Here is an 11,229-nt window from a genome sequence, read left to right on the forward strand (position 1 = left end):
CCCTTGATTAGATGGCCACTGAGACCCTATTCAACTCCGATTTTGTGTTTCTATGATTCCAAATTCAACCTTTTTTTTATGACATCATAAGCCTCTCAACTCAAAGCAAACACCAGGAGCCTCATTAACCCCAAGGGCCTCTACCACAACCAGGCAATGCCTGTGAATGCCATGTGTCTAAGTGGGGGAGGAGAAGGAGGTAAATCAAAAAGAGGAAGATGAAGTAATGGAATAGATAAAGAAAAGAAAGAAAATTCATTTATTTCAGAGAACAGGAACTTTCAAGAGGTGATCTGGTCCACCTTTCTCACTTTACAGATTGGGAAATTGACACTTGCTCATGACTTTACCATGAGTAAGCACAGATCTGGAATCAGAGCGCAGATCATCTGGTTCCAAGTCCTGTACTCTTTCCAGTAAGAGGAAAAGGAAGAAGCACATTAGTCAACAATTGTCAAGGCAGATTGTCTATCTGTCTTTTATTATAATTTCTCATTCCTTTTGATAAGCAAGGGCTGGCTCAGCTTCCCCAAATGAAGATGGATCATGCTGTTGATGCCTGTGGGTAGGCTGCACACCAAAATATTGGTTTTGGAGAGTCTGTCTTAGCCTTTGATGTCAATAACAAGACTGTAGGTTAAATGCTGAAGGACACGTGGTACGTAGCAGAGCTGGGTCTCAATTCATCCAGCGCACTGGACAGCATTATTGCCTTACATACTTGAATGTAGTGGGAAGCTTTCCCCTTCCTAATGCCTCTCTTGTTTGCCTGCTATTCTGATAAAAGACCTACTAGAAATCAGTCACAAAAATGCCTCATGACAACATGAGTCAGTCACTAAAATAGATTTGAATCACTCAGGAATCAGGGTGCTCAGAATGAAGGTTTCCATGTCTTCCTTCTGCCCTTTGGGGTGGGAAATAATCTAGAATTCTGGAGTCCAGCAATGGCACAGATATTCTTCTATTTCCCTATTGTCTCCCTTTCTCTTCTTCCCACTAGTTTCTTTCAGCTGCCTCTCTATCTCTTAACATCCCTGAGTCCAGAGGTATTCTGGTAAATGTTTAACTGATTTGCTGGGGGAAAATACTCCCAGTACACATCTAAAGTTTAATACGCATTAGGAACATTTACTCCTCTACTTTCTTAATTCTAGATAATCAACAAAACAGTTAATTGAGTCCTGATTATAGTGTTTGCTGATTTCTGAAGTATAAACACTTACATTGAAATTTTAACAATTAGCTTTCAAAAGCTGGTTTGAGGGGTAGCTAGGTGGCTCAGTGGATAGAGTACTGGACTTGGAGTCAGGAAGATGCAAACTCCCTGAGTTTGAATCTGGCCTCAGACAATTATGAGCTATGTGACCTTGGGCAAGTCACTTAACCCTGTTTGCCTCAATTTCTCAGCTGTAAAGTGAACTGGAGAAGGAAATGGCAAACCACTCCAGTATCTTTGCCAAGAAAACCCCAAATGAGATCACAAAGAGTCGGATATGACTGAAGAATGATTGCAACAACAACAGAACAAGTTTCATTGGCTCCAGAACATCCTAGCCTGAGTCTATGTCTGTAAAATGGAAATGAAAGCTGTTGTTATCTACCTACTACAGAGGTTATCCAAACTAAAGGTAGAATCAGAGATCTTTGGAAGAAAGATATTAGGACTTACGCCTTGAAGGTTCTTTATTGTTGTCATTGTTCAGTCTATTTTCAGTTATGTTCAATCTTTCATGATCCCATTTAGAGTTTTCTTAGCAAAGATACTGGGTGGTTTGCCATTTCTCCCTCTAGCTGATTTTACAGATGAGGAATGGAAATAAACAGGGTTAAATGATTTGCCCAAGGTCACACAGCTAGTGAGTCCATATTTGAACTCATGAAGATGAGTCTTCTTGACTGGAGGCCTAGCACTCTATCTGCTGTGCCACCTAACTGCCCCAAATGTTCTTTGGAGATCATCTAATTCAATCCCTCATTTAAGAAATGAAGATAATGAGCTAAAGTATTAATATTATTATTTGAAAGAAAAAGCACTGAACAAATCACATGAACTTGGGATTCTTACAATGGAATCTAGATTAATGGACTCTCAGAGCTGAAAATGATGACAGAGACCAAGCAGTACACTTTACAGAGAAAGAAAATTGAAACTTTTGAGGAAGAGTGACTTGCCCAAGGGTTCACAGCTAGAAAAGAGCACACAAGGGGCAGTGTCAGGGTATAAGAAGAGGTGTGTTGCATCTAGACTCAAAAGACATAGGCTCACTTGTTATTTTACTATTCCTTTGTTGCATAAGTGAGAAAACTGAGGTCTGGAGAGATTAAGAGACTTATACAAAGTCACACAAGAAACAGGACTTGGAATCAGACTTCCTCGACTCGAAATTCAGCAGTTCTTTACTATATCACATGAACATTTTGTTTTAGAGCCACTATAAAAGAAACAGTCAGATTGCTCATCTAGGGAAGGGAGAATGGTGGGTTTCACAATTTAAAATTTTGTTGATTTGGGCAATAAGAAGAAATGTGGCAACTGCAGAAAATGTCAGAAATGAGAGAAATGTGATACCACCTAGCAGAGATACGATCTAAGATGCCCTTTTTTTTTAATGTATGTGACACAGAAAGAAAACATTGCTTACATTATTTAATTGTGTCATTTAAAAAAAAGATTCATCAGATCCTACTAACTACCTACTACTACATAATTTAATTCTTTACTCTTTTAGTCAATTAGCAAGTTTTCTTGGATCAAAGAAACTGACTCTGCACGCCTCTGCATTCCTCCATACCTGTCCTTTACCATATTAACTGCCTTCCTAAGGTTGCAAGTCAGGAATTTATCTGAGCTAAGTCAGGGCCAGATGCAGGCAAAATTGTGAAATAGACTGTTGTGTTCCGTGACCTACATGTGCTCCATTTCCATGCTGTATTTTATGCCTCTTAAATGCCCGAAGGGCAGCTAAGTGATGCCGGGGATAGAGCACGTGGCCTAGAGTCAGGAGGACCTGAGCTCAAATACAGTTAAAGATGTTTGCTGGCTATGTGACCCTAGCCAAGTCTCTTAATCCTGTTTGCCTCAGTTTCCTCATTTATAAAATGAACAGGAGAAGGAAGCGGGAAACTGCTGCAGCATCTTTGCCAAGAAAACTCCAAATGGGGTCAAGAAGAGTAAGACATGACTGAAATAACTGTACGACATAAACAAAAAAAACTGTACAACAAAGTGCCCAAATCCCTTCCAGCTACTCCATTGACCTGAGTCAATTTGGAGTCAGAAGACCTTTGGCAAGCCACTGATCCTTTTTGGCCTCAGTTTCCTCTTTTGCAAAATAAGAGGGCTCAACTGAATGAGTTCCTCCCAGCTTTAAAAGTCCTATAGATATCAGGATCCTACCATTTCACCATCCCCATCTACTCCTGCAGTAGGACAAATCTAAGCCCACATTCTATCTTCTCTCAACCCTGGACCCATATCTCATCCACTCATTGAAAAATGATTGTTCTTCAGTTTCTGATGAACAAATCCATGATGATATATTGCAAGTTGGCTGGGAGTCGATTTAGGTGAAGGCCTGATTTGTTGTTGTTCAGTAATTTCCAACTCTTCATGACTCCATTTGAGGTTTTCTTGGCAGAGATACTGGAATAGTTTGCCATTTCCTTCTTCACCTCATTTTACAGATAATGAAACTGAGGTAAATGAGGTTAAGTGCCTTGCCCATGGTCATATAGCTAGAAAGTATCAGAGGCCAGATTTGAAGATATCATGAAGATAAGTCTTACTGAGCCTGGAGCTCCATCCACTGAGCCACCTGGCTGCCCCCTGGGCTGATTAGAACATCAATTTGGCCTAACTAGCATAAGTTAATAAGGAACTTCCTAAGAGAGATGACCTAAGGATAGGCTTTGTCTCCGAGGAAGTAAATCACCTGATAGGGAAGGACGATATAAAAGCCACTCTACTATCTAGTCAACTTTCCACCTCTTCCTAGGTGACCCAATCAACGGGTGTTCTTAGGGGAACAAGAAGACTATGGGTAGCTGACATACTAGAAGTTCATTGCACTACATCTGAGCCTTTTCTAAAACACAAGTTAATAGCCAGCAATAGATTAATGAGTTATTAAACCCAGGATAATCTGCCATTTAAACAGGAATTCTTAGAGGCACAAGTCCCTAATCTAAAGGAATGAATGTCTAATAATAGACTTTCAAGCACAATGGGAAGGCAGTGAGGTAAATAAATTTGAACCAAAGGGCTTTTTGTTACTCCACCTCCTTTACAACAGAGATGTTACCACCTACTTTACTTATGCGTTAGGCTTCCATTGACTAAGGAGATGCCCTGCAGGGATCATTTATTGCTATTTATCATGTTGCAATGCCCTGAATTGTCCTCAAGAGATGAAAAACGGAGATTCCAGCAAAGAATATATAATTCCTCATGGGATGGAAGTACCTTTACTCCATTAATAAAAGCACAGTTTTGCCAAGCAAACTAATAGTGGAGAGATAAAAGACCACTTTGGAGAACAAACCATTTCCTAGATCCCTCAATCAATTAATCAACAAATATTTACCAGGTCTTAACTATATATGACACTGTTAAGGCTGTAGGGGATACAATATTTCACGTGTAGTCATGTACAAATAATCGATAAGTTAATTACATATAATTCTCATGTATTCATCAAAGCAAGCATCCTAAAGCTCACTACTCACCAACACTTTCTTTTATAAGCTCTGAAAAGTAATGATTACATTTCGTTCATTAAACATTGATTGAGGGCTGCTATGAAAAGAGCTGACATTTACATCTCTGCTTTAATATTTGCAAAGCACTTTATTTATGTACACTATTTCACTTGATTCTCCTAACAGCCCTGTGAGGTTACAGTATTCAGAAGATCACAGAATCATAGAGCTAGAGCCAGCACAAACTCCTCATTTTATAGAAAATTAATCACAGATGAATGACTTGCCCAGGGTCATACAGCTGTATTTTGATCCAGGTGTGACTCCAAGTTTAGCATTGTTTCAAAGGCACCATTCTGTCTCTTCTCATTTTACAGGTGAAAGAAAATGAGGATCAGAAAAATTAAATGACTTGGCAATAGTCACAGACACATAGATTTATCATGTCAGAGGCAGGACAAAAATCCAGGTCTATCCTGATCCCAAGTGTAGCACTCTTTTCATTATACCATGCTGCCCATGATCTATTTTTATGTTGAAGGCATTCATTCAAAATTTATTCAGCATCTGCTATGTGCAAGGTACCACAACAGGTGGTGTGGGAGATACGAAGATGACTAAGTCCTACAAGAGTTTAAAGTCTAGCATGAGCAAGATTGGCAAGCTAGAGCTACTGGGCCTGGAATCAGAAAGATCTGTCTTCAAGTTCAGCCCTCAGATACTTACTAGCTTTGTGACCCTGGGCAAGTCACTTACCCCCTATTTGCCTCAGTTCTTCATCTGTAAAATAGGAACACACTGGAGAAGGAAATAGCAAACCACTCTAGTATCTTTGCCAAGAACATGACTAAACCACAACATAAGCAAGATTGATTACTTGATTGGTAAATAGTAAGAAAGGTAAGAATTGTACATACACACTTTTTTTTTTTGGCTAGGCAATGGGATTAAGTGACTTGCCCAGGGTCACATAGCTAGTATACTTCTAATATATTGTAGAGTTTGTCAAGCATCATGGGAAATGTACAGATGTACAAAGTGTTCCAAGGGTTCATTGAAGAGAGTGATCACATTCAGTTAGGAGGGAAAAAATGTCCATAATTCAGACTTGTCAAAGTAGTTCATAGAAACTTCTACTAAGGCTAATGGGTAATTGCTTATGTCTTTGGACTGTAATACATATACATGCCTATGTATATTTGTATGTATACACATATGTGCATACACATAATATATAATATATACATTATATATGTGTTTATATATTTATATATATGTTGTTGTTGAGTCATTTTACTCATGTCCAACTCTTTGTGACCCCATTTGGGGTTTTCTTTGCAAAGATCCTAGAGTGTTTGACATTTCCTTTTCCAGCTCATTTTACAGATGAGGAAACCAAGGCAAAAAGGGTTAAGTGACTTGTCTAGGGTCACACAGCTAGTAAGTGTCTGAATCCAGATTTGAACTCAGGAAGATGAGTCTTCCTGACTCCAGACCCAGCACTCTATCAACTGCACTGCATAAATGTACATATGCATGTATATTTGTATGTATATATGTATATATGTGTGTGTGTATATGGATATGTATATTTATGGATATATATATATATCATATACACACACATATAGTTTGTCCTTACTTTGGAAGAGGACCAATGATATCACAGGGTGATGTCTTGATTTGCAAGTAAATTGGGTTTAAGTGAGGCAGAGTTGTACAAAGTTATCAGCATCACTGTCTCTTAGAGAGTCATAGATCCAGGGGCAAGATGAAAGTCAAAACAACTGATGATGGCCCAGGATGCAGTGGATGACCTTGGCATCTTCAACGTCTGACCAAGCTCTAGGTGTTCCACAGTGCCTGCTTCAACTACCTTCACGGCCATTAGAACAATTTGTTCTCATCTGCCCATTCTGCCAGGGGAAGTCTTCATGTGCTTGAGATAGACTTCCCCTTAACTTGCTAACAGGTTTGAGGCCTTTTATTTATATGTGTGTATGTGTGTATGTATATGTGTGTGTGTATGTATATAATATATATGATATGTGTGTCTATAAATGTGTATGTGTTTTTATACATGTATATATATATGCATATATAATATATAATATATGTGTATTTGTTTTATATATATATGTATATATGTGTGTGTATATTTGATCTTTGGTCTCTATACTGTGTATGTATGTGTATACACACAAATATATATGCATATATACATATATTATATATAATATAATGTACGTAACATACATATATATAATATACATATATACTATAATATACATATATTCACTAAAATTAAGATTCCACTACTTACCCTAGCAATTTCTAGTCACAACAAGGTTAAAGCACTTTAGAAGATCTAGTACTTGATATAATAATTGGACAGCTCCAAGTGGCTACTTTCAGTGGATCACAGATATTTATATTCAACATTGTTATAGTCATTTTACTTTTCTAGACTTTACTTATTTTGTCAGTAAGGGGGGTTGATAATAATTGTAGCCCCTGAAGGGATTGCTGTAAGAACTGAATGAGCTAATGTGAGAACAAGCATTTTGTCAGATGCAGAAAAGCAGCCCATGCAAAGCGTTTGACTATCTCTAACATGAAGGCATGGGACTGAGTGAGCCCTGGGGTCTCTTCCAGTTCTAGGAGGCTTGAAATTCTATACCAGGTGGTTAGGAGGTTCTGGATCAATGGCTGGCGTCCCAGTGGCCTCCAGCACTGAAAGCTTATGAAAACAGTCCTGAAGTTAAGGAAACAAGGGGTAGTGCCATATAAACCTGGCTGTGGTCCAGCCCTCCCTTCTTCCTCTTTCCCACGATGTGCAGCTGGCAACAGAGGACGTGAACAATGCCATCTAGCGGGACTAAAGGGCCAACAAGAAAGAAACTGAGAAGGCCGACTGAGCTGCAGTCAAGTCTGGGGAAGAATGCAGCCACTGTGTTCTATGGTGAAATCTGTGTGTCTGGACAACTCTTCAGAGCCTACAAACAGGGGCTAACTGCACGGCCCTCATTCTATGAGGCATTCAGTTCTTCTGAGCACTAAGCCACACTTTCATCCAGTCCTTGCCAGTTGTCTCCTCCTCCCCCTCTCTGCTTGACAGAAGAGCAGTGTTGTTGGGCAGGCTCCTGGTGAAATGCAAAAGAGAGTAATGCAAAGCTAAATATAACCCGTGCTATAGTGTGTCACTGAGCGGCTTCCTCACTGGTTACACGAACCAGAGCTTTGTAACTAGCTGCCTTGCTGACTGTAAGCACAAGAAGACGATTCTACCTTTAAACTACGCCGATATTCTTGGATGAAAAGCAGCATAGAAAATGTCATTTCTTGTAACCAGTGCTTCTCACTTGTTTTTGGGAAATCGTGCAGTGCCTCCAATAACCCCAACGTTCTCTGTCAAGCAAAAGCCGGTAAATTTTATATCAATAGTCTTTCAATGATGCTGTATGACTGAGTCTTGGAATACCACCATTCCTAAAGAATTAAAGTTACAGGTCACCCAAAGGAGAGGTGCATGGTAAGCTGCAGCAAATTATTAATGTATCATGCAGAGAAAACCATTGCAAAGGATGTCAGTGAAAAGATGTCTGCCTAGAAAAGGAGGTAGTCCTGTTAGATATTAAGATCCAGGGATAACCCTTATAGCCCGCAATAGATAGCCCATTTAAAAATATTGATAGCTATACAACTTTGACATCTGTAAGAAGGTCCTTTCTCTCTTTCTGTCTGTCTCTATCTCTCTGTCTCTCTCTAACTCCCTCTGTCTCCCTGTCTGTCTCTCTGTTTCTCTCTCTGTCTCTCTTTCTGTTTTTCTGTCTCTCTGTCTCTCTGTCTCTGTGTGTGTGTGTGTGTGCATATATATATGTATATGTATATATATGTATATGCATATGTATATATATATACATATATATACATATACACACACATACGCACACACACACATATATGTATAGTATACTAGATGGACCCACTGTGTAAAATTTCTAGAAGGAAGTGGATAAGAGTTGCAGAGGAAGAGAAAGCATGGATAGGTTGCTATCTGCACTACTTGAGAGATTACCCACATGGGTGAGACCAGAGAGCCATCAAAATATTGAAGTGAATCTCTTCTAAACTAAGGGAAAGATCATTGTTATAACCAGCAAGGATCCAAACAAATTGACTTCCCTTTAGCAAAACAAAACAAAAAAAAATAGAAAGATAATTCACCTGTATATAGTTTATAAAACACTTGCTAATCCACTATTCAAATATTTGGGCAGCTTGACTTCTAGTGTATTCCTCATGCTTCCTAAAATTAGTTACACTCTTTGCCAAGCTCTGAGGTTCAAATGTTCTTTTAGGTTCACCAGACTGTAAGCTCCCTGAGATCAGGGACTCAGTGGCACTTATCTTGGCATCCTTCACTCATGCTACTTATTCATAATACATGCCTCCAAATACTTGTTGCAAAAATAATCCAATGAATTGATATCACAATGCCAGTCCATGCTTCCCTTCTAAGGCTGGATTTTGTTTTTATCTTTCAGATAAAAACAAACTTTGGGTTACTCCTTAAATCCCCCATTTTGCCCTGGAACATTATCTATTTTTGGTGCTACATCCAATTGTTCATTGAATTGCTAAGTGGTCCTTGGTGAATAAAATTTAGTCTTTATAAAACATATTATTTTTTAAGTTTATAAATGATTCAGGAAAATATGTACACGTATTTAAATTTCACCATGTGTTTATAAATTAGAACAAAAATCCCTATGAGAATAAGCTCTCTGAAGGCAGGGAATGTTTTTGCTTTCTCATTGTATCCCCATTGCATAGTACACAGTGAGTGCTTAGCAAATATTTGTTGATTAATTGAACGTAAAACATACTAAAGGAGATGATGAGGTTTTTTTCTTCAGGTCCTTTCTAAAATCACAGAAACTCGGTGTTGGAAGAGAGGCCACCTAACCTAACCTGGACCTGAACAGGCATTCCCTCTTTGACTATTTCTGACAACTGGTCATCCTGGCTCTACTTTAGAAATTCTTGAGGTGGTATCTGCAGATCTCCCATGTATAAATATTAGAATTACATCTTTATTTCAGTGTAATTGGTTTCATTTGTAATCCTGTATATGTTATATACTTAACAATATTTTCTGAGAAGGGGTTTGTAGACTTCACTAGACTGCCAAAAGGAGTTTTTGTTTTTGTTGTTCAGTCGTTTTGGTCCTGTCTGACTCTTCGTGATCCCATTCAATGTTTTCTTGGCACAGATAATGGAATGGTTTGCCATTTCCTTCTTTAGCCCATTTTACAGATGAGGAAACTGAGGCAAAGAGGGTTAAGTGACTTGCCAGGGTTAAGAACCCCTGCTCTTCTTGAAGCGTTCTGGTGATGAGTCTACTTCCCATTCCACTTCTGTATAGCTACAATTGTTGGATTGTTCTGTAACTTCTATCTCCTGCTCTTTGTTTTGTCTTCTAGGGCTATGCTGAGGAAGTCTAACCTCTACTCCGTAAAGCACTCATTCAGATACTTGATAACCTCTACCACTGTGGAACAACAGATAGTGTTGAACTTAACAGTCAGGAAGTCCTGAGTTTTAATCCTGTGTTAAATATTCACTAGCTCTGTGAAGCTGGTCAGGGCATTTAATCTCTCTCTGTCTTTGTTTCCCATCTGTAAAGTGGGAATAATAGTAGCACCCACCTCCCATTGTGAGAATTAAGTGAGGTGATTTATGTAAACTGCTTTGTAAATCTTAAAACACTATAAATGTTAGCTATCACCATCTTCATTAGCCTTTGTGTACACCCCATCCCCATCCCCCCAAATCTTCTCTTATTATAAGCATCAGCATTTTCTTTAACTGGTCCTCGAAGGGCACAGCCTCCAGATTCTCCCCCATCCCAATCACTGTCATCTAAAGCCACTCCAGTTTGTCAATGTTCTTCCTAAAATGCGATGCCCAGAAATGAATTCTGTGTTTCCAGATGCAGCTTGATCAGGTAACTGAGGGCTTTCTCAGACATTTTTCATCACCACCATAATAGTCTCTCTTTTATATTTGTTATTTAAGCTTCTCAGATTCATTCATATATTCATGCTAAGAGTAAAATTTAAATTCTATTAGGATGAAGCTGAATGAAATTAGTCAGGGCAGTTCAGAATTTCATTGCTTTTGGCCTCAGGCCATTTCCAGATTTCCAGAGCAAAGAGTAGAATTATGGATCTAAAATAAATTATACAAATCAAAAAAGAATGAAGTTAGAATGAGCTTCTGGGTGTAAGAAGGAGCAATGTTTTTAGTTATTTTTGTGGAAGGAATACCTGTGGGAACTTGGGCAAGTTACTTAACTTCTTTGCGCCCCAGTGTCTTTAACCATAAAATGAGGCCGACTAAGTGGCCTTTGAGGCCCATAAACTCTAATCTATGAACTTAGGAACATCAGAGTGATACATTATGATTCTTTTTTAACTGCAGTGACTAAAGCGGCTTCAAACTCTGACTATTTGAAGTGGTCAG

The sequence above is a fragment of the Phascolarctos cinereus genome, unplaced genomic scaffold (assembly GCF_003287225.1).
Source record: "Phascolarctos cinereus isolate Bilbo 61053 unplaced genomic scaffold, phaCin_HiC Scaffold_7;HRSCAF=346, whole genome shotgun sequence".
Taxonomy (NCBI): domain Eukaryota; kingdom Metazoa; phylum Chordata; class Mammalia; order Diprotodontia; family Phascolarctidae; genus Phascolarctos; species Phascolarctos cinereus.